Source organism: Onychostoma macrolepis, chromosome 01 (assembly GCF_012432095.1).
Source record: "Onychostoma macrolepis isolate SWU-2019 chromosome 01, ASM1243209v1, whole genome shotgun sequence".
NCBI classification, from domain to species: Eukaryota; Metazoa; Chordata; class Actinopteri; order Cypriniformes; family Cyprinidae; genus Onychostoma; species Onychostoma macrolepis.
The window spans coordinates 27,334,217-27,361,660 of record NC_081155.1 but is presented as its reverse complement, the minus strand read 5'-3'; the positions used below and the strand labels follow the sequence as shown (position 1 = coordinate 27,361,660).

The following is a 27,444-nucleotide window of genomic DNA, read 5'->3' as shown; positions in this document are numbered from 1 at the left end:
TATATAATTACATGTGCATTTCAACAGGTATCTGAATTATTAAAGATAATCACTTTCAAAAAGTTCATTAACACATTGAACAAATTGGTGAAATTTGCATATCATGTAAAATAATAATAATAATATGTAGTTTAATATTTATGACAATGAACTATAACTTCACAGCTAAATATAAACTATCATATTAACATTTAATAATTGAGGACTTCTATATGAATTTGAGTGTGGTGTGTGGGTGCTGAAAAACTGTGGTCCATGTCCTGTCTCTCCACGCTCCATCTATAAAGTAAACAGATTAGCTGAGGTTACAAAGTGATATTACAAAATGCCTATAAAATAATTTGTGTGGCTATGCCAAAAAAATTATTAGGATCTGTGCTGTGAGTTCTACAAATATTACATTACTCAAGAGTCAAAGGTAGTTTCATTTGACTTGGCATATGTTACTTTCATTGACAAGCTACTTTCATAGCAGCATTAAGAAAAACGTCTTCTGAAGCATCATTAGATTAAGAAAAATATAAACATTCAAATAATACATTTTCATCGTGTCATTTCCAAAAAACAATTTTTAGGTCAACATAAATTGACCTAATTTATTCATCTTGATAGGTATACACATGCACACTACTGGAAATACGTCATAATAGGGTAGTTAAGTCAACTGCAATTTCCATTTTATACCAATTTGAAACAGGAAAAATCCCTTCAAATATAGTTAACATTTAGAAATTATCAATAAAGTTATTAAATGGCAAAAGTTGCCTTGTTACATGTTATTAGCTAATAAACTGTTACATGAACTCAGTTAGGGAAGGAAACTCAGAGATAAAACAGGTAAGATTAATAGGTTCTAGTAGGTGTTTCTGGGTAGGTATGCTAGCATTGAACCATTAACTGACAGTGAGAATTTTTGCTATTAATACATCAGTTAAATTGTTAAAGAATAATTTGTAATGTTTTCCTTTAAAAAAAAAATGTTGCATGGATTAAAAAAACGGCATTGTCAAAATGGCATTGAGAGCAAAAAAACAAGTTACACGTAAGTTGTTAGTTAATCCTTTAAATTTTACAGGTATTCAGAAACAAGATAAATAACAGAAGGTATAAGTAGCTATTATTATGTCTCAAAGCCTAAACTATAAACTTTTTGAAGCTTGAAAATAAAGACTGTCCAGATTTCCAATGGAAAGACAAAAATGATGAATGAATATCAAAAATAAAAACATTCGTTTGAAGATGAATGAAATTCATTCAAAATGAATTTGGAAAAACATGAGGGTGAGTAAACCATGACAGAATTTACATTTTTTTTAACTATGCTGATCTCAGCTAAAAATTTTAAATATTGCCAAGTAAATATAAAGTTGTCCTGACATGTGTCCTATCTTGTGCATCTTGACAATATCTGCAGAGACTACTTTTCAGATAGTAGTAGATCTGCCAGGATCATAACTTGAATGGCTGATGCCATTATTGTCCCTGAAGACAAAACACAAAATTAGAGAAATTTAACTCACAATTAAGCAACATTTATGGACAACTTATTTTTATGAATCATAAGACAATTTTTAACCACTACAAACTTAGCATTAGCAATTACCTGTCATCTTTATAAAAAAAACAAAGCAACTTTAGGATAAGGGAAATTAGAAGTTTTATTAACTATATTAGTTAAGTATATAAATGTATAACTATAATCAGAACTTAAGACTTCACTGGTATTTTTCTGAAGCAACACAAAATACCAAAAGACTTTGACGGAATGACAGACAAACTGAAATTTAAGATGTTATTTACTCTGCCAATTCAGTCTGAATCAAATTGGTGGCACACTACATTACATCAAACATGACTGGTCTTTAGATGTCATTCTTGTGGGATGTTAGTTTGTTGTTTTTCATCTGTATTGTGTAACGTTATTCACGATTTGATCAATCTTTAGGTTTAAATTTCAATCTAATATTCACAAAACAAAAGTATACTATTGCTTCAGAAGACTTAACATTTGTGCTGCTGGTCATTTCTGGTTGTCATTACATCTGCATTAATAGCAATTCATCAAAATATAAAAATTGAAGAACGATAAATTTAAATAACTGTTTATAAGGTGACAAATTACATCTTGTACAACACTAAAGCCCATCAATTTGTTTAATGTGAATACTACTTAATTTATTTTAGGCCCATATTAGTATCAGCCGTCTTGTTGCAAATGACCCCTCGCTGCCTTTCCACTGAAAAGATTGATTTCAAAAGCATGACAACAATTTGTTAGTATGAATTTTAAGAAAGACAACGTGAGGAGCAAATAACTGTGTAAAATGTTAACTAAGGTTAACAAAACAGCCATTATAAATGCTCCTCAGCCCCTTTGTTCACTGCGTTCGGCGGATTTAGAAAACTTGATCAGCATCACATGGATATTCTAGATGAAACTGACAAAGCGGATAATAAATAATGATTAACTAAAAGTTTAAACGTATTGTAATACAGAGAATATGTCTTTGCTTTACCTTGCTTAAGAACTGTGGCGAGTGACGGTTACAGATGACGACATCCTGTCAGCTGTCTCTCCAGTTTGTCTGTGTCCAGCTGTGAGAAACGTTCGTTCTTTTGTCACGTGACGTGACAGTTTTGGGCAGAGAAATTAGTTAATTTACAACCTTCCTTACAAACGGGTGCATAGTCATTATTATTATTATTATTATTATTATTATTAGCCTATTATTATTATTATTTACTTGTACAGTTATGTGATGCATTTCTGGTCTCAAATTACTGCTTTTAATTTCTGTCACGATGGTTCTTATCCATAATACTGAATGTAGTAATAAAGATAATAAAGAGTTGGTTATGCTTTAATTTAATTACATTTTTTTTTTTTTTTTTGGAGTCTATCTTCGTAAAATACAATACCTTGTTGTATTTATGTCTTTTGAGTTAACCCTTTAGATTAGACTATAGTGTTACTTACTATACTTTTGTAACATATCACACTTTAGACATTAACACTGTGTACACTCCCTTGAATTGTTTTTTTTATTGTTTATTTTTGTGCCAGAAAAAGCTTTAGCAAAGAGGATAACTATTCCAAAAAGAATTAAAACAATTTAAATAAAAAATACAAGAAAATTAAAATATACTAAAGCCACAGAGCCAGATCATAACCTTAATATTTTAAACTAACATTAATCATTCATATTCAAAATGTTATTTGCTTTCACTTTATGTCATTGTGTCCTTTTTGACCAATCTTCTTATACAAATATTAGACCAATATGTCAAGTCTGCCTAGGAAAAACAATTATACCAGCAAAGTCAAAATTGGAGTAAAAATGAACAAACTATAAGTGCTTTGTAATTTTAGGCTTGGATTTTTTTTATTATATAGTTATATTATATGTTTATTGATAGACAAAGACAGTGAAAGGACAAATAAATCAATATTTTATTTATAACAGGGTTTTATTTATTTATAAAATAACACAGATCCTCAAGAAACAGTAACAAAAACATAGTGACAGAAATGAACAGACCATTTTTATTTCCAGGAAAATGCTTATTACACATATTTTGATAATTTTATGATAATTCTTAAATATGATCCAACATACAAAACATACAGTTTTACTTTATAGTATTTTACTGATCCGGCAAGTGGTCACGTGACAAAAGAACGAACGCCTCAAACCCGATGACTCGAAACAGGTGAACTAATCAATTCTCTTTCGGCTCTGACTGCATTGGTTTAGCTTATGGGGCTGTCACGTGATGAACGAACGACTCAAACCCGAAGGCTTGTCAGATAGAGGTGAGGTGAGCTAATCAAGACCCAGGTAAACAATGAATTAATCTTTTCTGTTTCTTTGGTAATTTTCTGCCAGTACATTATCCGCTTTTTTACAGAATTTTTTTTTACAGTGCAGTCATAAGTGTCAATTTTTCAATATTAAGCTTTCAGATGATGTATAAATCTCAATTAATAAGCTTTCAATTTGTTAGGATCGGACAATATTTGGCTGAGATAAAACTATTTGAAAATCTGGAATCTGAGGGTGCAAAAAAATCAAAATATTGATAAAATCGCCTTTAAAGTTGTCCAAATTAAGTTCTTACCAATGCATATTACTACTCAAAAATTAAGTTTTGACATATTTACAGTAGGACATTTACAAAATATAGTAATGGAACATGATCTTTACTTAATGTCATAATGATTTTTGGCATAAAAAAATTTAATAATAAAATCTATAATTTTGACCCATACAATGTATTTTTGGCTATTGCTACAAATATACCCCAGCGACTTAAGACTGGTTTTGTGGTCCAGGGTCACATTTTCTAATTTGCTGTTCAAGAAACTTTTTTTATTCTGTTGAGTAAATTTTTTCAGGATTCTTTGATGGATTAGAAAGATCCAAAGATCAGCATTTATCTGAAATAAAAAGCTTTTGTAACATTATAAAATATACCATTTAAAAGCTTGGAGTTGGTAGTAAATAGTAAAAATATTTAAAAATGTTACTGTTTTTGCTGTACTTTGAATCAAATAAATGTAGGCTTGGTGAGCAGAAGAGACTTCTTTAAAAAAACATTAAAAATCTTACTGTTCAAAAACTTTTGACCGGTAGTGTACATGCACACAAAAGGCACCACTGCACAGAAACACACACCTATACAACATGATCAGTTCATTTTTAATTGCATTGTTTAATGAAATATTCATTCAACTTTCTATTTAATGAAATGCATATGATGCTGTTGCTATGGCACACTAAAGACCATAGTGTCAATTTACTGTTAAAAATAAAATGATTTCAGCCGAAATTACCTGTGTTGTTCTCTTTTTATATTGGCCCATTTTACCTTAATGTTGTGCCATGGCTCAAAAAGGTACCTGCTGATACTCTAACTCTCTTAATTTTAAAACAATTATACTTTGACATTTAAAAAATATATACATATTTAAGAGACCCATGCTAATTTATAAAAATAGCATTAGTTCTCATGCATAGCTTATTTGATGGTATTATAAGTCATTTACCAAAGCGTGGCCCATTTTAGCTGACTTCACCCTATTCCTTAAAACAAAACCTCTTTTTTAACTGTGATAATAGAATGCAAAATGCAAAAAAAAAAAAAAAACATTCTGTTTTGCAGATTGATATTATTATTATTTTTTACTATAGTATTATTTGAATTCATTGTAAAATGAAGTCAATGTTAAATTAATCATTTTCATTTCTTGAAAAAGAAAATAGGAGTAACTTCTGTAATTAAAAATGTAATCAAATCAGGAGTCTGTTTCCAGCATTTAAACATCAAAATCATGATACCCTTCAATAATATAATTGAACATACACTGAAAAAACTAACATGTAAAATGTACTTTATAAAATCCTCATAACAATTTGCACTAACACTTTTTAAGTAAAATTTACTGCTTTCATTTTAAGTAAAACACACTTTCCAGAATCAAGTAAAATCTATGTATTAATTGACTTAATATTTGTTAAAATATTAAGTAAACATTACTAATTTCTATTTAAGGTAAGATTTATATTTATTCTAAGCATTTAGATAAAGTCTATTTTTTTTAAATACTAACACACAGCTGTCCTTATTAATTAATAATAATATTATTAATATTAAGTACATTTTATTTACTGTTATAAGGTAGGTTTTATTTAATATTTCAATTAATTTATTAAATATATGTAATTAAATATTACTAAAAATATAATTTTGTCTGCATTTTAATAAACCACACAGTGTAGATACAATCAACATTTATTTAGTTCCAACATTGAACAATGACTCAGTCACACAAATGTATTGTTTTTAAAGTTACATAAAGCAAAACCTACGTTTTTTAAATGACAACTGTTTCCCTAGGGATTGGAGTCCTGAAAACAACTAAATTGATCAAGACCTGAAAGTGTTTTAACCCCAAGAGGAATACAAAAACATGGGATGAGGTTTAAACATCATGGATACAATGCATGGATACAATTTTTTTTCTATTTCAATAAAAGTAGCAATCCTCTCAAACAGTGCAGTTTCAACATTCAACATAGCACTCTGGACTTGTGCTCTAAACATTACAACATTAAACGCATAAAATATAAAACATTAATGCATAAAAAATATTTTGATTAACAGTTAAAGATGTCAATATTTCTATATAAAGCAATGTTGCTAAATTAATATCAAAACTAATTCCTTAAAAGAGACAGCTTCTGCATCCAACAGATACTGAGTAGTGCTTTTACGAATTCAGTTAAATTTAAAATAGTCTAAAACAATGCAGTTTCAACAATTAACATGGCACTAGTGCTCTAAACATGACAATAAAGAAAAAAGACCAGGGCCCGTATTCTTAAAGATTCTAAGGATCCGCTCAGAGAGCTCTAATTTAGCTTAAAATTTCTAACTAGGAGTCTTAGCTTAAAAGTGATTCAGGACCAATCTGGGAGCAACTCTGAGCGAGGAAAAAGCAAAAACTTTTATCTAATTGAGGAGGCAGGGCTGACCCTGTTGCTAGCGATGACATGGTCTTCTGAAGAATGTGATTGGTTAGTTGTCCAAGAAGGAAATAAAAGAGCGCTTTTAAGAGTAGGGTTTATTTTAAGCCTTCACTTTGAAATTACAGGCGTAATTTTTCCTGTTTTATCGTACTCTCTCTCTCTCTCTCACACACACACACACATTATATATGTATATATATTCTTTATTTTTTATTTACCATGCTGTCATACTTAACGTATTTTATAGGAAATGAACAGCGACACAATAAGGTTCTGAAAGTGCTGTAACAGACCCAAATCATCACTGCTGCATAGTTGCATTTTTCCATTTGCCAAATATGTTAATGTAGTGATTACTTCCATTTCTGGCGCTAGGGCATTTCTGCGCCGTGTCGGAGATGTTAGCGTGTCTCTAATAAGATCGGTCACAAACATGATCCCTTCACGATCTAAAGTGTAGCGTCTTATTAACTCACTGCCATGAATTGTGTGCAACACATTTCTTCTCCCTCTTCATGTTTCGTCCATTTTCTCCGCTGCTAAAGAAACTATTAAGACTCTTAAAAGTCCTTGTCCGTACTCCTAACAATTTTGGACACCCATATTTCTAAGAATTTTCTTAGAATTGTTACTAGGAGCAACTCTTAGCACTAAGATTTTTCATGAATATGGGCCCAGGGCCCGCATTCATGAAAAATCTTAGTGCTAAGAGTTGCTCCTAGTAATAAAATTCTTAGAAATGTGGGCGTTTCCTCTTAAAATTAAAGAAAAGATGGCAGTGAGTTAATAAGACGCTACACTTTAGATCGTGCAGGGATCATGTTTGTGACCGATCTTATTAGAGACATGCTAACATCTCCGACACCGCGCAGAAATGCCATAGCGCCAGAAATGGAAGTAATCACTACATTGACATATTTAGCAACTGGAAAAATGCAACTATGCAGCAGTGATGATTTGGGTCTGTTACAGCACTTATGTCGCTGTTCATTTCCTATAAAATACGTTAAGTATGACAGCATGGTAAATAAAAAAATAAAGAATATATATACATATGTGTGTGTGAGTGAGAGAGAATGGTAAAACAGGAAAAATTACGCCTGTAATTTCAAAGTGAAGGCTTATAATAAACCCTACTCTTAAAAGCGCTCTTTTATTTCCTTCTTGGACAACTAACCAATCACATTCTTCAGAAGACTGTGTCATCGCTAGCAACAGGGTCAGCCCTGCCTCCTCACTAAGATAAAAGTTTTTGCCTTTTTCTCGCTCAGAGTTGCTCTCAGATTGGTCCTGAATCACTTCTAAGCTAAGACTCCTAGTTAGAAATTTTTAAGCTAAATTAGGAGCTCTCTGAGAGGATTCTTAGAATCTTTAGGAATACGGGCCCAGATGCCTTAGTTGGCACAAAGCTGAAAACAGTTCTAACAGGCAAGTGTCTTCCCACCACTGTTCACAATGGTGAAACTAAATTCAACAGCAAAACTGCTAATTATGTACACAAATGATCTGAAAAACATTATGTCTGTGCAAATAGTCCAATAAAACACCAGGGTTGAAAACCGTGCGTCTGGGAGATTTCCTAAATGCAGTCAACCTGTAAGTTAACAAACACAATTAGTTATATTAAAACAACAGAATTAATAAAAATACATTACATTTAAGGTAGAAAATTATATGTGAACTAATTAATAAACAGAAGCTGAAATACAAGCAGGAGTATCAATGAAATAAGTTTTCATTTAAACACACAAGTCAATATCAGAGCTTTTTAGACACTTTATGGACTGAACAAATGTATCAACCTATTTCAATAGTTTATGATCAAGTACAAAAAAAGTTAAATCTCCAGTTATGTAGATTCTAAATCTTAGATGGTTTATTATGATTAAAATGATGCTGCTAAATTTCGAAGTATTTGTTCTACAATATTGCTATTTGTAAATATCACCAATATTTTTTAACATTGTTTAACCAAATCTTTTGTCTTTTTTTATTCTTAGTTTTGTAATATATCTGAGAAAAAACACTTGTGTAATCCACAAAGATTAACGTAAACTGTAGAAGGTATAAACGTTATTGTGCTTTTCATCCAGAAATCAAACGCAGCTCCTTGTAACATTATGCGTTTAGGGCAATTTTGGTTGGTCCAATAATCTCAAGGCAAATCGTGCTATAAACACGAAATGTATAGTTTATTGATTCGTTTTCACACAATTTTTTTTTCCCGTGTCACTCAGCACGATTTATTTCATGTAATGTTTTGAAAGTCGTGGTAAGTGTAACCTGATCGCACTTAAATGAGGGGGGTGGCAAATAATGTCTGAACTTTTCCTAATGCAAATTTCAAATCAGCGTGTTTTAACCAAGCGGCAACCTCCCGCTCCCTCTAGTGAAACCAACACGGAAGTGACTAAAACTGCAGTTCATCGACTGGCCGCTGGAGGCTGGCTCCAAAAGGGAGTCAATCACATAGACTCCCCATGTTAAAATGCCCAACTTTACAGCAGAAAAAAACATGTTTACAGCCTGGTACAAAAAATTATTTTGATCTATATAGCTAATTTTGCCCTTCGTGACAACTGTGAGGGGGGGGAATTTTTTTATAATTCATCCGTTTAAATTATATTAAGCCTTAAATTTCTGCATAATTAAGGGCGTGGCCAGTTGAGTGACAGGTGGACTGCCGAGAGCTCTGCTCCAGAGTGTGAAACTCGCTACAGTGCGAAACTTAGAAAACTGGCTTTGTACAGAGAAAATAATTATAGGTAGGACACTGGGAATCTGGCAATTAGATGTTTTAATCGTTATTGCTTACAGTGCTTTGTTATACGGAGCAGTTTGTTAGATCGCGGTCTCTCTCATTTGTTTGTCTAATGAAGTGCCAACAGATATAGAAGTACACAATAAACGCGGTAGACTTTAATGGACAGTAAAACAAAGGCAGAATACCGTGTAACTCAGGCCGGCACAGTATTGACGAACGAATGCAAACATATGCAGAGCACTGTAACTTATCTGAGCTTTCCAAAACAAAGTCAAAGCGCGGTAACTGATGTTATACTGTGTTCTGCCTTGGTTTCTCCGGGGCTTTTCTCCATGATACTTAAACACATGATAAAGGAGGTCATTAATGTCCCAAAATGATCAATAACTCATTTTCGACCAAAAACGAAGTTATGGTGTTTTGTCTCTGCATGGCAGCACTGCTGTCACTATAGAGGGGCGTGGTTTCAGCTTAGCTTCACCCACGTCCCGCCTTTTTGCCCATTTTCGATTATCCGGGAGTGACGCGCGGTGACGCGCTTCCAAGATGGCGGCGGTCGGCTCCGCCCACTTTAGGCTTCAAAAACGCTTTACAGAAACCTACGGGTGACGTCACGGACACTACGTCCATTTTTTTTACAGTCTATGGTTTTAACATAATTCCATGACTAACACAAATTTCTTTGGTTTTAAACTGACTTCTGTATGAGACTGGTGATTCATGGACTGCAGTGGAAAATGCAGGCCTAGGTTAACCTCAAGTAACATTACTAGAGTTACACAACAATCGGTCAATCGGACTTTTAAAATCATCATGGACCTATACATTGTCATACATTACTACAAAAAAGGCAACAACTTACCGTACACATAACTTTGCATCCACATGTGACAAACCCAAACGCATGTGTGGCAATTGCAACCGTCTGTCTCGGATCCAAAACGCGGGCATGTGATTCAGTCACGTGGATGTGAACGTGCTAAGATTTTAGATTGAAATTTACTCAGTATTTTTAGGTTTATGTGCAATGACTTTAAAACAGTTAAATAATATCAGAAAATGTATAATACAATTTACTATTCCCATACAGTTCATTTTATACATGAATTAATTGTGTATTTATTTAAAATTTTACTTAGAAATTCTAGTTCTCAATGAATTGTAATATTGCAATGTAAAACTTATGACAGTAAATCTAGTATATTTTACTATACCTCAAAGTTTGTTTTTTCAGTGTAGGCTACAATTAGGTTTATGCATTCCCCATGCATGAAGAAAATAAGGTTGCATTCCAGGAGCTCTAAAATATGGAGGACCAAACCTGCAAAAACAATAAATAAATAAATACGCAAATAAATCCACAAAATAATACATAAATAAATATATAAATAAATAAATGTGCAAATAAATACATAAATAAATATATAAATCCACATATTCCTGTATAAATAAATATATAAATAATTAAATGTGCGAGAAAATAAATAATTAAATAAATTAAACGAATGTTGGGGGAAATAATAAAAAAAATGCTAAAGGAAATGCTAAACTGAAAGTTTTTTTTTTTCTCCCCTTTCAAACGATTATTCATTTTTGAATGTTGTTCAGTATTTCTTTTTCCTCAACTCAACATGCTAATGAAGGGGTGTCTATCAAGCATCAGAGAAGGCGGTCTTCATGCCACCATTGGTTGATCGTTATAAAAGTTCTGCGTTCGATTGTTTGCCTGCACAACATATAAACTTGTATGAAAATATTGCAGTCGAACAGTTTGGCGGGAGTTTGTAGATCCAGCATGGCGGAAGAAGGTCGATTGCCCAGTTGCTCATTGACTACGTTTACATGGACATCAGTAATCTAATTATTTACCTTATTCTGAATAAGACAATATTATGATTAAGGTGTTTACATGAGTTGCTTTTAGAATAATCGTTTCATGTTCCCGTTTTACATGTTATAGTACATAGATCTATTAATGGCATGCGTCATTATGTCACCACGCGACGCCATCCGACGTCCAAACCAGAATTTCACATACAAACAGATAGCAAAATTTGTCTGGCCCATCTCTGGGCCACAACCTTGCTTAGCTTCTGGCCCAGTTCTGGCTGGGTCCCCGGCCCGAAACTGGCACACACACTGAAAACCGACTCAAACAATTTCCTCTGGCCCAGATGCGGCCCACGCCCTGTAAAATGACTCTTATTTATTGATGTGGCCCAGATCTGGCCCGCATACTGTAGAGTGACTTCTATTATTTTATGTGGCCCAGATCTGGCCCAGACACTTTAAGCCAGATCTGGCTGAGATTCGGCTTGGTCCCCGGGCCGAATGTGGCCCAGAAACTGCTAAATGTAATTCAGCAGTGAAACACAAATACAACCATTTAAAAACATTAAAAAGGCTTTAATTATAAAATTACCAAATACTTTAATATAAATATATATGAACAAATGCACTACAGTATAAACATTCACACTTTTTAAACCACAAAGTAACAACTAAATTATATTTACTGTATATTTTATATATGAAGAGTTCATTTGCAGAAACGGATAACTTCGTTTTTAACAATTTTTAAAAATCATGTTTTTTCATTGTGCATTCCAATTAATCTCAATCAAACTGCATTCAGGTTATTTTGATTAGGCAAAGAATAACTAATAAATACTAGCTAACTAACACAAAACAAAAATATTTAAAAACTGAGTTATCGGTTTTTGCAAATAAACTCTTCATATATAAAACATTATGTGTCATAATTCAGTTCAGTTCTTATCAAATCAAATCAAATCAAATCAAATCAAATCTCTTTATTGTCACACATCATGTACACAAGTGTACCAATGGTGAAATTCTTAGGTGCAGACTCTGTGCCATGGCAGTACAAGCAACAAGATATAAAAAAAGTTTTTTTACAATATACATAGACAAGAATATACAACAATATACACACTTTACACAATATACACATTTGCACAGTATACAATAAACAATATACAGTTGTACACAATATACATTATACATACATATTTCTATAATATACACATAGTATATTATATATATACACATAGTAAGTACACGTGTTCTTAAGAGACTTAAAGATGTATGTATAGCTTTTATATTTGACTTATTGCTTTATATTGACTTACAGTGATGTGTACTGTTAGTGTTTTGACTATGAAGTGCAGTGCAGTAGTTAGTGCGGAAGAGAGGATGGAGCTGCATCTGTTCCAAGCTGTACAGTGCAAGACATGCTACAGTCCTGTCAGAGTCAGTGTGACTGGTGTGTAGATGGAATCCAGTGTGAGGGGTAGGGGTAGGTGGGTGAGTGTCGTTTGCTATCTGGAGTTCAGCAGTCTGATGGCCTGCGGGAAGAAGCTGTCTCGCGTTCTGCTGGTTCGGGTCCTGATGCTGCGGTACCGTCTGCCTGATGGTAGCAGCGAGAAGAGTTCATGGCTCGGGTGGCAGGAGTCTCTGATGATCTTCCGTGCTTTCCTCACACATCGTTGGGTGTAGATGTCCTGGAGGGAGGGAAGCTCACCTCTGATGATGTGCTGGGCCGTCTGAACTATTCTCTGCAGGGCTTTCCGGTTGAGAGCGGTGCAGTTCCCGTACCAGGTGGTGATGCAGCCAGTCAGGATGCTCTCCACGGTGCAACTGTAGAACTGTCTGAGGATTTTTGAGCTCAGACCAAATTTCTTCAGTCGCCTGAGGAAGAAGAGACGCTGGTGGGCCTTCTTCACTACTGATTGTGTATGAGTAGTCCAGGTGAGGTCCTCGGTGATGTTTACGCCCAGGAACTTGAAGCTGCTGACCCGTTCCACTGGAGTCCCGTCGATGGTGATGGGGGGGTGCTCACTGGTCTGCCTCCTGAAATCCACCACCAGCTCCTTGGTCTTACTGATGTTCAGAGAGAGGTTGTTGTTGTGGCACCAGTTAGCCAGGGTGTGCACCTCTTCTCTGTAGGCTGATTCATCGTCGTCGGTGATCAGACCTATCACCGTTGTGTCGTCCGCAAATTTGACAATGACGTTGGAGCTGTGCATGGCAACACAGTCATGCGTGTACAGGGAGTACAGGAGAGGGCTGAGAACGCAGCCCTGAGGGGCTCCAGTGTTGAGGGTCAGCGTGGAGGAGGTGTTGCTGCCTACTCTGACCACCTGCTGTCTGTCTGTCAGGAAGTCCAGGATCCAGCTGCACAGAGAATTGTTCAGACCTAAATCCCGGAGTTTCACTACAAGCTTAGAGGGCACTATGGTATTAAACGCTGAGCTGTAGTCAACAAACAACATTCTCACATATGTGCTCCTCTTGTCAAGATGGGAAAGGGCAGTGTGCAGGGTGAAGGCAATTGCATCATCAGTGGAGCGGTTATTGCGGTAGGCGAACTGCAGTGGGTCGAGTGATGCTCGCAATACAGAGCTGATGTGATCTCTGATAAGATTCTCAAAGCACTTACTGATGATGGGAGTCAGAGCAATAGGGCGCCAGTCATTCAAGCAAGAAGCTTTGGGTGTCTTTTGTATTGGCACAATGGTGGATGTTTTGAAACATTGTGGAACAACAGATAAAGAGAGGGAGAGGTTAAAATGTCTGTAAAGACTCCAGCTAGTTGGTGAGCGCATGTTTTAAGGACACGGCCGGAATGCCGTCTGGACCTGTGGCTGCGGATATTCACGTGCCGGGCGATCGGGTAACATCCGTTACAGACACGGAGAGTGGATGAGCCTCAGCAGTCTCGGCCGCGGGAGCACTCTGTGTGTGGGAGGAGCCGCTGACTTGAGCGGCGTGAAGGCGTTGAGCTCATCAGGAAGTGAGGTAGAGGTGTTTGTAGCAGGGTGTTTGCGATCCTTGTAGTCCGTGATGTTGTGGAGTCCTTGCCACATGTCTCTGTAGTTGGAAGTGGTGAACTGTGCTTCAATTTTTCTTTGTATTGGCGTTTTGCGGTCTTGATGGTTTTGCGGAGGGCGTAGCTGGCTTGTTTATAATCATCCGCATTACGAATTTAAGGCAGAGCTTGACGTTGAGAGCCGCGCAAACCTCGCCGTTAATCCACAGTTTCTGATTCGGGTAGGTTCTGATTGTTTTGGTCGGTACAACATCTTCTATGCACTTCCTTATGAAGCACGTGACAGTGTCTGTGTAAACCTCGATGTCGTCATCGGATGCAGCCCGGAACATATCCCAGTCGACGTAATCAAAACAGTCCTGTAACATAGAGTCCGATTGGTCCGACCAAAGCTGAATCGTCCTGAGGGTGGGTGTTTCCCGTTTCAACTTCTGCCTGTACGCAGGCAGGAGCAGAACCGAAGAGTGATCTCATTTGCCCAGAGGTGGGCGGGGGAGGGACTTGTAGGCATTCCGGAAGGGGGAGTAACAGTGGTCTAGAGTCCGTTCTCCACGTGTGTTGCATGATATGTGCTGGAAGAATTTTGGTGCGATCCTCCTAAGATCGGCTTTGTTGAAATCCCCGGTTATAATAAATGCAGCGTCAGGGTGCACAGTCTCCTGTCTGCATAAATGCCCGTACAGTTCCTTGAGTGCTACATCTGTGTCGGCTTGAGGGGGGATGTAAACAGCTGTAATGATGACCGCTGTAAATTCCCTCGGTAACCAAAATGGCCGGCACAGAAGCGTGAGGTATTCCAGGTCAGGAGAACAAAGAGATTGTATAGGATGTGCGTTCTTCCGATCACACCAAGAATTGTTGATCATGAAGCATACACCTCCTCCTTTGCTTTTCCCTGAGAGATCCGGTATTCTATCCGCGCGATGCACGGAGAAACCCGTGGGTTCGATGGCAAAGTCTGGTACCTCTCGAGACATCCAGGTTTCTGTTAGGCAAATAATGGAGCAATCCCTGATCTCACGCTGGAAAGAAATCCGTGCTCTCAGTTCACAGAGTTTATTGTCCAGGGACTGGACATTAGCTAGTAGGATACTTGGTAGCGGTGGTCGGTCTGCTCGGTGTCTTAATCTGACGAGAACGCCGGCTCTCTTTCCTCTCCTCCGGCTCCGTTTTCGACGTCGCGGTCGGGCGGCCCAAACAAAGGGCTCCGCAGTGTTGTTTGTAAACAATGGGTCGGTGTTGAAGAATTTAAAGTCCGGTTTGCGGTGAGTAACTGTAGAACCGATTTCCAGAAGTGTTTGTCTGTTGTAAACAATTAGGCAGACAACATCCAGAACAAGAAACATCCAAATTACGTACAAAACAAACAAAAAGCTGCCAGTTTGGCTCGGAGCTTGCAACACAGCTGCCATACTCGGCGCCATCTTGCATAGCAAAAATGGCAAAAATGGTGTCAGTGCAGTCAAGTCAGTAATATTGCTGAATATTAGGCGTCTTCAACCAAGCAAGACAAAAGGCAACAGTGACAAGGAACCCAAACAAGACCCGGCTCAGTCAGGAAACAGTCTCGTCTGGCCAAATGAGTGAATGTGGTGCGATTATTCCAGGCTGCATCAGAAGTCAGATTGTGGATTGATATCATTCAGAATATTTCATCCAACTTCTTCTGCATGAAGTAATATCACGCTAGCAGGTGAAGCTGGTAAAAAGGGTCTGCGCAGAGGGCTTGTCTGGTTCTCGTAGTCTTTGCTGAGGATCTGTGCTGGGGCCATCAGTGAGGTCTTCACCGGGATCTGTCATCTAGCTGACATGGTCTCCGCTGACAGTCAGGGATGTGTTGTGGTCGTTCCTGGGTGCAGGTCCACCATCTGGTCTGGATACGGCTGGATCAGCTGATTACTGTAACCTAGGGATAAGGGTGAGACAGTATATAAGCAACTAATATAAGCATTGATGTCATTCTTCTTACAAATTAACAAGTACATTAGATATTATAGGAAGTGTTGCTGCTTACCCTACTTGGTGCAGCATAAAGATCCTTTAAGAGATTTGAATTATAGAAATGTGATAGTGTGTCATGTGTATGGAAGGTTAAAGAGATGGGTCTTTTAAACTCACAGAGTGTGTCTGCCTCCTGAAGTCCTCACTTCTGATCTGCTGGAGCCACCTCTTCAGTCCCCTTGACCTCCATTTCAGCAGCATTGGCTTGAAAGTTTTTTCCAAATTGCAGCCTTGAAATATCCCTGATAGCATGTACATCTAGGAGATGTCTATTTGACCTCTGCATTTACATCTGCAAGACGTATTTTTTAGGGTGTTTGCTCATCTGCAATATGTCTATTGGACGTCTCCTTTTAGATGTCAAATAGACGTCTATTAGATGTCTCTAAGATGTTTATGATTTAGAATGTATGTAAAACAGACATCTGAAAGACGTCTGTCAGACGTTTGTAGACTGCAGATGCTTTCCAGATCAAGAGATCTTTAATAGACATCTTGCAGACGTACGTGTGCTATCTGGGTATGTATAAATATATATTGTAAGGTAATTATTTAATCTTAAGCATTACAGTTTTTTACAATCATTAGAACCAGACCCAGAGTTCGCACCTTATAAGTTTGATGAATGTTCATGCAGCAGCTCAGAATTTCTGTAAAAAAAAATAATAATAATAATGTCAGATTACATAATTTAATCTGAACACTATATATAAATTTGTTTGCTCCTAACCCAGATAGCACACGTACGTCTGCAAGATGTCTGTTAAAGATCTCTTGATCTGGAAAGCATCTGCTGTCTATAAACGTCTGACAGACGTCTGTAAGATGTCAGTTTTACATACATTCTAAATCATAAACATCTTAAAGACATCTAATAGACGTCTATTTGACATCTAAAAGGAGACGTCCTATAGACGTATTGCAGATGAGCAAACACCCTAAAAAATACGTCTTGCAGATGTAAATGCAGACATCAAATAGACGTCTCCGAGATGTACGTGTGCTATCAGGGAATAATCCCCACCACAGTAAACTAAGTATGATTTTAATCACATCACACGGCATATCTATGCTTCAAAAGTTTTCATTCACTCTACAAACTGAACCTGCTCAAGTGCAGCAGACAGATTAGGCCTCTATTGAAGAACAAAAGATGATGCACTTACATTTTACAGCGCTCTCTTACGTGTCTATAGTGTTTTTCTCTGTCAGAGCTTCCCACACGGCAGTGTTACCACAAAATAAATATTATTATTAAATTCAGATTGCACATATTGGATTGTCTTAGCAGGTGTAATGCTACAACAGCGTGCTCAGTTTGATTCACAAACAAATGACTCATTTGAATGGTTAAGTGAATCGAATCAGAGAGTCACTCGTATGATGTTTGTGGCGCCACCAGCGCAGTCCGACTCCTATGATTCAATAGCAATCGCTCGTTGAAAAAGACGAATCGAATGAATTCTAGCAAACAAAATAGAATTTAACTCATTAAAATTTAATTACCTAACCCAGCGGGCACCTTGACGTCAATTTGACATCAACAAATAGTCAAGATTTTGACCACCATGTATGACATGCATGAATATGCATATTTTCATTATATTTTGTAATAATTTTCTTGTGGTTGTAAAGAGGCCCAACAAAGGTATCAATCTGACATGTTTTTTCTGGTCCCTATATCTCAGGTCAATATCATTGACATTAAATCGATGTTGATTTGATGTCAGGAAATAAGACGTCAAATTTATGTCAAAACAATGTCTGAAAAAGTATATTTATTACTCATTGTAAATCAATGCGACTCATTTTCAACATCTTGAAAGTTGTAGGCCTAGATCTATGTATTTTGCATGTGTGTTTTTATTTATTTAAATCCTAGCATGTTTACATTTAGTTCACGTTTAAAATGACAGCAGACACTATAATTGCATATACTATAAAAGGTAAATTTAATCTGATATTGAAGCTGATTTTTTAAATAATCATCATGGACTACAAATTGACTACAAAAAGACGTCACATCCTGGCCATGTCACGCGGGAAAGTTGCAGATCTGCATAACCGCTCGCTCTCACTCACTGTCGTCTCACTGCCTAACTGCCACACAGCCCAACTGCCAGAGATTTGCAATTACAAAATTATTCATTTCCAAATCCTGGTAAGTAACCAGCTAGCATGCTATTGTTGTTTTTATGTCAATACACCATCTTATACACAGGCTACTTAATTTTAATGGGTGTAATTTTCCGAATTATGTCGAATAATTTCACAGCCATCCTTTTACCTGAGCGTGCTAACGCTAGCTAACTTAACCTGATGTTAGTGTAACGTTTACACTCCGGTATGATGGAATCGGTATGATCCTTTATATCTGCCATCGTATGATTTTAACAATGTGTGTGTGTGTGTGTGTGTGTGTGTGTGTGTGCGCGCGCGTCACGTAGCGGTCTGCTTCTGCATTCTGATTCTGATTCTGTGCAGCCAACGCGCATTTCAAAAGCAGGGAGATTACGTTCAAAAAAGTAGCTACACATAGGTCTCCTTTGTCAGTTTGCCATGTCTCTATTGGGCACAAATGCTCCCGTTGAACGGATATTTTTGCTCATGAACAGCACATGGACTGACGACCGCATGACCAAACCGAGACACGGCAGGCAAAAACATCGGGTTTTTTTTAATGGTCAATTTTTTTATTTTTGGATATTTGTCTTCAATAACATGTCTTCTTTCAGACTTGTGGTGAAAAAAAGTCCGAAATACACGTTCTAACTGCTCCGCGATCGCTGCCTGCACCGTCATCACATGCACCGCACCGCAATGCTGTCGGTTCCAAATATGGTCATTTCCTTTTTTATCAACAACCAATCGTGAAAGTAAAAGGGCTGAATGCGCAATCTAATTGGCTGATGATAAATATTAAAGCCCATTTTCTCTAAATGACTTTTCTCTCATACTCAAAGTCCGAAATCTCCACTTCAGTAGTACCTATATACACCAAACTTTCCAGTCTACAGAGGGATATTTACAAATCCTCTGTAAATGTCTTCATAATATTATATTATGAAGACATTTACAGAGGATTTGTAAATATATTATTCTAGCCTGATTTATATAACATTTTATTCCAAAAAACATGGCGGAAATCATTTTTAAGGCTATTGACAATATTCTGATTTACAGGATAACAAAAGTAGATATCCATAAATCCCTCTCATTTTTTTCCATTATAATATGTGAACACAATAGAATTTTTTTTTAACCTGGCTTTATCCAATACTCGTTTTTTTAAATGTATGCAAATTAGTGCATATTTAATTAGATATTGCCTAATTTGCTTATTTAAACATTAAATTACAGAAAATTTGTAATACATTTTTTTCTCATCTTAATGTAGGTAATCAACTGGGAAAATTTCATGGTGATATCTGCTAGTTAAAAATTTTTATTCACCTGTAGTGTCTCACCTTAACCTTAAACACTGTTTGTTGCTACCCCCCTTAATTTACTGTTCGCGGTCAAATTTGACGTGTGTGTGACTGTGTGTGTGTGTGCGTGTGCGACCATTGGTGGTTCACTTTAGTGACACGGGAACACGCTCCCCTTCAATCCTGAGCCCACGAAAATACACCCGATCAAATGTATGTTCTTGTAGTGGTAATAAAATATCCATATTATGACTAATAATACTTGAACTGTACAATTTTGTAAGAAGTATTTATTTTAATAAGGAGTTAACAAATTAACAATGATTGAATGTAAAATGATTTCCTAAGCATGTGAAATATTTTCAATTTTTTTCAGCATACAAGCACCGGAAGCTGTCACAGATTTTGCTCTTCCCAAATACAAGTAGCCAGGTGAGATGTTTGCAACTACATGACTTTTTATCAATCCAGTTGCAGTAGGTCTAATTCCAAACCACAATTGATGAACTGCCCTATTTGTGATTGTTTTTAGAGGTTTTATACCGATGCTACATAACTTTACCCATACAATGTGAATTTGCTCAGCGAGTCACTCTGGCAATCAGTAATGATGCTCATTACCCATGCCCGTGGATCCGAGCTGCTCCAATCACATCGGTGTATTTGATATAGGCGGGCCAGAAGCGTGCTTAACAGATGACGACAACACTGCAACGTCGAAGTCCGGAATCAGCCAGTAAACATTGGTCGTAGTGTTATCCAATGATATTTTCAAATGCATGCTTGGTGTGTGTACATGTGAAATACTTTTTATATATAGGCTATATTTTTGCGTTATAGCAAAATTAGGGCTGGGACAACGCTGACGTCGACGCAAAATATGCGCGTCGATTCGTCACATAGATATATACATCAATTATTAATTAATTACTATATGTAATATAGTCGCGTATTCAAGGTGTGAAATAACAGCTTAAGCAACCTAAGTCAACAAACGGTTGTAACGTTATGTCTTCATTGATTGTTGTTGTCCATTGGTCAGTGAGCATAGAGTGCGGATCGGGACGAATTTTTCTGTCCGAGCCCGGCCTGCGTCCGACAGGCATGACGATATTTATGTCCGAGACCCATTTCTCTGTTTTTACCCTTCCCCTTCGTTTTACGCCTACACCATGTCATTCTAAACAGAGTGGCAAGACATGGGGTTAAAAATATTCACCATGGAAATGAGACACCACTAGCCTTACATAGGGAAGAGCCAAGAGAATATGATGTTTTGAAAACGCTGCTCTCTGGCTTTGAATGAATGTTCACATTCTACAATTCAGTACAAAATGTGGACTGATTACTAGCAGTGAAATGAGATCCTGACATGTGACACTATTAACAGATATTAACAAAAGGTTTGATCCATTATCATATATTAGTACACATCTGCACCTCTGACTACTGCATGTGATTAGACTATAATGTGGGTTATCTTTTAGTTGTCTATATACTATTAATAATAATATAATATAATAATAAAGAGTAGCCTACTACTGATGGGTACTAAGCATTAGATATGTTAATGGACGGGGCCCATTTTAATGTTTGCTTTCTTGTTCTCTTTTACAGGCACTTGAGAGCTCTGGAAGTGTGAATCCATAGCGGCCCCACTATATTACAAAAAAATAAAATAAAAACATATCAGATCTCAAAGTATGTGTATGTTGTCAGTCATTGTACATTTAGGTTGAAATTGAGTAATGCTTGACATTGAAATATCAAAATATGTAAATAAATTTGTGATGTCAAAAATATGTCAAAAAATGTTTGATGTCACATTTATGTTGAATTGATATCGAAGCTTGATATTGAATGATATCAAAATAGCATTAAAATGACATCAACATCATGACATCCTGACATCAAATAGATGTAGAATTGACATCAAATGCCAACAAAGCATGACATCAAAATAACATCAAAATGACATCAGCAGAGGTCAAAATCTTAACATCAAATTGACATCGACACTTTGACGTCAAAATGACTTTCATTTTTGACCTATTTCGTGACGTAATTTTGACATCAATGTTTGATGTCATATTGATGTTAAATTGACATCAAATGCCCACTGGGAACATAATCGTGCACTGGATACAGCTCATCAGTTTGCAGCTGAAGATAATTCCTCTTGAGAACTGTGCCCGCCGAAATCTCCTCAGGATTAACCGCCAAATCTTTCTCTCAGCGGCTGATCTTCATTCTAGCAGCGGCCGCCGGAGACAAAACCAACTCCGGCCGAAGGAGACACACAACTACACCGAGTGCGGACTTGCCGCACGTACAACAGCTTTCAGCCGAGATCGGCCCAGAGAGAAAAAGCAGTCTGTCAGCCAGAAGTGTTTTGTAGAGTTGGCGCGGCTCTGGCCCATTATCTTCTCACCGACGTCGTGACTGAGCCGACAGTGCTGCATTTCAGCCAGAATCGGCCCGAGTGTGCTTGCTATGTGGGTATAGTTCGTCTTCGTGATGATGCCATATACAGTTTTGGGTGTTTCATTTTTAATTTTATGAAAGCTTCAAGTGCAGTTAATCATATGTACGTGCACAGACGACGGCAGTGTTGAAGCTCTTTTATTTGCCATCAAACGGTTTACGACTGCCGTGTGTGTGTCCTGTAGCAAAATGCGGCGAAAAGTCCAACACTACGGTAATAGTTTGATTAAGGTGTTTACATGTCTGTACTGCACTTCAATAATGCGACTAAAAGGGCAATACTCCACATGTCTTAATTCGATTTGTGTTTACTTCGATTATTACTTTAGCTGGATTAAGGTAATCAAATATATCTGTTTATACATGATAGACTCTTAATTGGAGTATTGTTTTAATCGCATTAAAATCGGAGTATTGATGGACGTTAGGTATACACCGGGAAATGATTTTGTTTAGGTTTATTTGACAGCTGTAACTGGGATTTGTTTAAAATGATCGAATGCTGTTGATATGTATGGTGCGTCCCAATTCTCCTATTTATACTATGCCCTAAACCAGGGCTATTCAATTAACTTCATTTGAGGGCCGGATTATCGAATTTAACATTTGAAGGGGGTGGGGGGCCGTCGCGATCTTTTTCTGGGGGGCCTATAAAATTGGAAATTAAATTTAAATGCATATTCAGCAGTAAAATTAACTAATATTACCAACAGTAGCATCTATAAAAGGTTAACATTAGTGCTGTCTGCCATTCAATAAAAAAAAATAATCACGCATTTCTGTAATTAATTTTAAAAATGTGACTAAATGTGACTAGTCATATAATTGTGTTGAACTTCCAAATTAATATAGAAACAACAAAGATGGTATATTTTAAATTGTGTTTAATGGCATCTTTTTACTAGCCTATTGTTAATGGAGAAGTATCATTGATACAAATAATGTTACTGTTATCTCTATTAAATCCATTTTTTCCCTTTTAATTTTAGCCATTATTTATAGCCATTTAATATTACAGTATAATTGAAATGTTATGATTATTTTTTAACATTTAATAGGCTTTGAAAAATATAACAACTTTTTATAAGTGAACTTAAAACAATCTTCACATAAACTATAAATTGTATGCATAAGCTATATTGATTATTCAAGCTACAAAAGTTAATCCGCAAGCAGAGCAGTCAAGTGATTTTCTTTAGTTCTTTGATTCACATCAATCACAGACTGCAGCAGGTTTCACTTTAAAAGCAGCGCTGTTTCTTTAATAAAACCTGATGCACATGACGCGGATGTGACACACATCCAATTTTCTCCCAACTCTTTACGGTCATTTAAGATTTTATAACTGATTTAAGACTCACCAAAACCATGTATTTTTACATCAGTAGGTGCGTTTACATGTACACTTTTTTGTCATTCCGATTAAAATCATTCCGATTGAAAGATTCGATGAACTGTTTACATGAGACGTTATCTAATCCGATATGGTGTTTACATGTGCCTGTGCTTTCGATTTTAGGATATGCTAATAGCCTACAGTGACAACAAAAACAAGTCACCAGAGGAAAAAACGCCCATATTTACGTTAATATTTTTAATATCTGTTTGCACTTGCTTAGAATAAACGGTTAATATTTGAATCCTTGCGTTTATTCGAGCGCTCATGGCCAGAACGCGATCATAGAAATCATATGTCCCTCTGTAATGCAGCTGAGATTAATTGTACTCTGATACTACAAAGTTGTACTGTACTTAAATGGAACAAATACACGATTTCTTACCAAGAGTTGCTGAACAATGAATCAAAGGAGCATTGCTTTATCACAATCGTGTTTCGTACAACATTCATGGCGTGAGCAAGTATAAATTCAAGCAGATCGGAAATTATGAATCTGTCATCTATACAAATACAAATGACAAAGGCAACTTTTGGTCAAGTTGTTTATTTTCATTGAGCTACTTTCACTATCATCACTGTGTTGTTTCTAAGCTGAAAAGCAGAATATTGCGCTTCATTTCAGATCTGTTTTTCACTCCGGATATGAGAGCAGATAGTCCGTCACACAGCAAGCGTTCTCCTTTCTAATGTGTTTTTAACTGTATAATGGAAATTTTAACTTTATACCTCCACTATTACCCAGTCTCTACTGTAGTGTCGGTGTCCCCAAATCACAGAATGTACCGTTGCCGACTTCACGTTCACGTTCTGACGACCCGACCTCTGGACGTGATGTAGACGCAAAGTAATCGGTTTAAAGTGTTTACATGGCAGGATTTTAATTTTGTTCGGTTTATAGAAAGGTTTATCCCACCCCCTCAAACCGATTACAATTTCATTCGGTTTGGGCATTTTTATTCCGATTGAGGTGTTTATATGGAGCATTTTCATTCGGATTGGACTTTTAAACCGATTACAGTGCTCCATGTAAACGCACCTAGTGTGTGTGGTTTTGTCCATTGAAGCTTATGAGTACAGCCAAACGTGCAGATTTTCAAACTATACTTCCTGCTTTGATAATCTTCGTCCAGTGTCGGCGCTATTTCTTGCCAGAAGTTATGACCGATAACACTGTCTTTAAACTTGTTTAAACTAACGTTAGAATTGTGGATCTCATAACCCTCACATAAACACTTGTCAAAACTGCCATGTTGCGGTCTCTGGCAGATTGTTTATTTTTGGCTGGCCCGAGCCAGAGTTGCCACCTTGTGGACAAACTAATTAGTGCAAGAACAATTCAAGGCGAATGTGCAACCTGCTTACTCTTCCTCGGGCCGGATGAAGATGATTGGCGGGCCGCATTTGGCCCGCGGGCCGCCAATTGAATAGCCCTGCCCTAAACAGTATGTATCCTTTTTGTGTAGACAATGTACATTTTTTGGTTTGTAGCAGATGATTAGGATCAGGAACACATTACATCTACACCAACCCTACACCTAAACCTACCCCTTACAGGAAACTTTCTGACCTCAATTTAGGTCCCCACCATGACAGGATTCCCCATGAGTCTGTGTGTATCAGGTCTGAACCCATGTGCTACAGATCGCCTGTATGCACTTCAGACAGGAGTATAGACCTCTCCAGGCCAGCAGACATGAGTGTGTTCAGGGCAGAGATCATTTATTACTCTGAGCTAAATACTTGTATGTATAAATACATAGTATATTAAAGATTTGAAAGCCATCTGAATAATTGTGTTTTCTTCAATTACAAGTTGCCTATATTTAGGTAGGTCACAACTACCTGTAAGTCACTTTTTGATGCCATTGGTACAAGACAATCAATACTGACAGCATACAGACAAGTTGTCCGCTGGGCCCGTGGTTTTCTGAACAGCCCTCACCTGCACGTGTTGTGTCAGCCACTAGAAGATAGTTTACAGAGGAAGGAGGTTTTGAATGGCCCCATTTTGTTGACCATCAATAAAAAAATCATCACAATCACAAATTGTCTTACTGTATAAAAACTTGTTTATGAAGTTTACATAAGATGTATATCAAGCATATCTGCATTTATGGTAAGTTCAATTCAGTTTTACTTATACAGCACTAAATCATAACAAATGTTATTTCATAGCACTATTAATATCCAACCAAAAACACAACATTGCAGCTGTTAATTAACAAATATATATATATATATATATATATATATTTATATAGATATAGATGCACAAAACATATTCTACCGAAAGAAAAATACTGAATACCAGCAGCGCGCGGCACACGACTCCCTCTCGTGACGTATTCATCTAAACTACTAAAAGAGCTGCTTCCAGAAGTCATAGATCCTCTTTTGGCTATTATTAATTCATCATTGTAATTAGGATATGTCCCCAAAACCTTCAAATTGGCTGTTATTAAGCCTCTCATTAAAAACCACAACTTGACCCCAAAGATCTAGTTAATTACAGACCGATCTCAAATCTCCCTTTTCTGTCAAAGATACTAGAAAGGTAGTATCCTCACAATTATATTCCTTCCTAGAGAAAATGATATCTGTGAGGAATTCCAGTCAGGATTTAGATCGTATCATAGTACTGAGACTGCTCTCATTAGAGTTACAAATGACCTGCTTCTATCATCTGATCGTGGTTGTATCTCTTTATTAGTTCTACTGGATCTTAGCGCTGCGTTTGACACTATCGACCACAACATTCTTTTGAATAGACTAGAAAACTTTGTTGGCATTAGTGGAAGCGCCTTAGCATGGTTCAAATCCTACTTATCTGACCGCCATCAGTTCGTAGCAGTGAATGAAGAGGTATCATATCGATCACAAGTGCAGTATGGAGTACCTCAAGGCTCAGTACTAGGGCCGTTACTTTTCACGCTTTACATGTTACCCTTAGGAGATATTATCAGGAGACATGGTGTTAGCTTTCACTGTTATGCTGGTGAAACACACCAAATTGAGAACCTAACGGAATGCATAGTCGATATAAAAAACTGGATGACGAGTAATTTTTTACTGCTAAATTCTGAAAAAGCAGAGGTGTTAATTATCGGACCTAAAAACACCACATGTAATAACTTAGAACATTATCTAACACTTGACGGCTGCTCTGTCAAGTTTTCTTCATCAGTCAGGAAACTAGGTGTGCTGTTTGATAGCAATCTTTCATTTGAAAGCCATGTTTCTAGCATCTGTAAAACTGCATTTTTTCATCTCAAAAGCATATCTAAATTGCGACCAATGCTCTCAAGGTCAAATGCAGAAATGTTAATTCATGCGTTTATGACCTCAAGGTTAGACTATTGTAATGCTTTATTGGGTGGTTGTTCTGCACGCTTGATCAACAAACTACAGTTAGTCCAAAATGCAGCAGCTAGAGTCCTTACTAGAACCAGGAAATATGACCATATTAGCCCGGTTCTGTCAACACTGCACTGGCTCCCTATCAAACATCGGATAGATTTTAAAATCTTGTTAATTACTTATAAAGCCCTGAATGGTTTAGCTCCGCAGTACTTGAGCGAGCTCTTATCACATTATAGTCCTCCACGGCCAATGCGTTCTCAAAACTCTGGCCGTTTGATAATACCTAGAATATCAAAATCGACTGCAGGCGGCAGATCCTATTCCTATTTAGCACCCAAACTCTGGAACAATCTACCTAACACTGTTCGGGAGGCAGACACACTCTGTCAGTTTAAATCAAGATTAAAGACCCATCTCTTTACACTGTAAAAAATAATACCCTATATCTACTCAATAAAATTGTGGCAACAGATTACAAGCAATGTTATTAATTAAATTCAACAACACTTAAGAATTGAGTTGGAATTAATCAAATGAGCTCCTTCCAAATCAACCATTCAAAATGAGTAACTGCAAGTAAATCACACAAAATAATTAAGTAAAATTTAAACAAAAATATTGGTTTC

At 36.7% G+C, this 27,444-nt stretch overlaps 1 long non-coding RNA gene across 1 annotated transcript; it reads left to right on the top strand.

The window, feature by feature from the left end:
* Window positions 1–18,239: 18,239 nt before the first annotated feature.
* On the top strand, window positions 18,240–21,268 carry LOC131540647 (uncharacterized). The gene is made up of 3 exons (XR_009271327.1): window positions 18,240–18,308; window positions 19,952–20,007; window positions 21,193–21,268. It is a non-coding gene; the product is annotated as an uncharacterized LOC131540647 (long non-coding RNA).
* The last annotated feature ends 6,176 nt before the right edge of the window (window positions 21,269–27,444 follow it).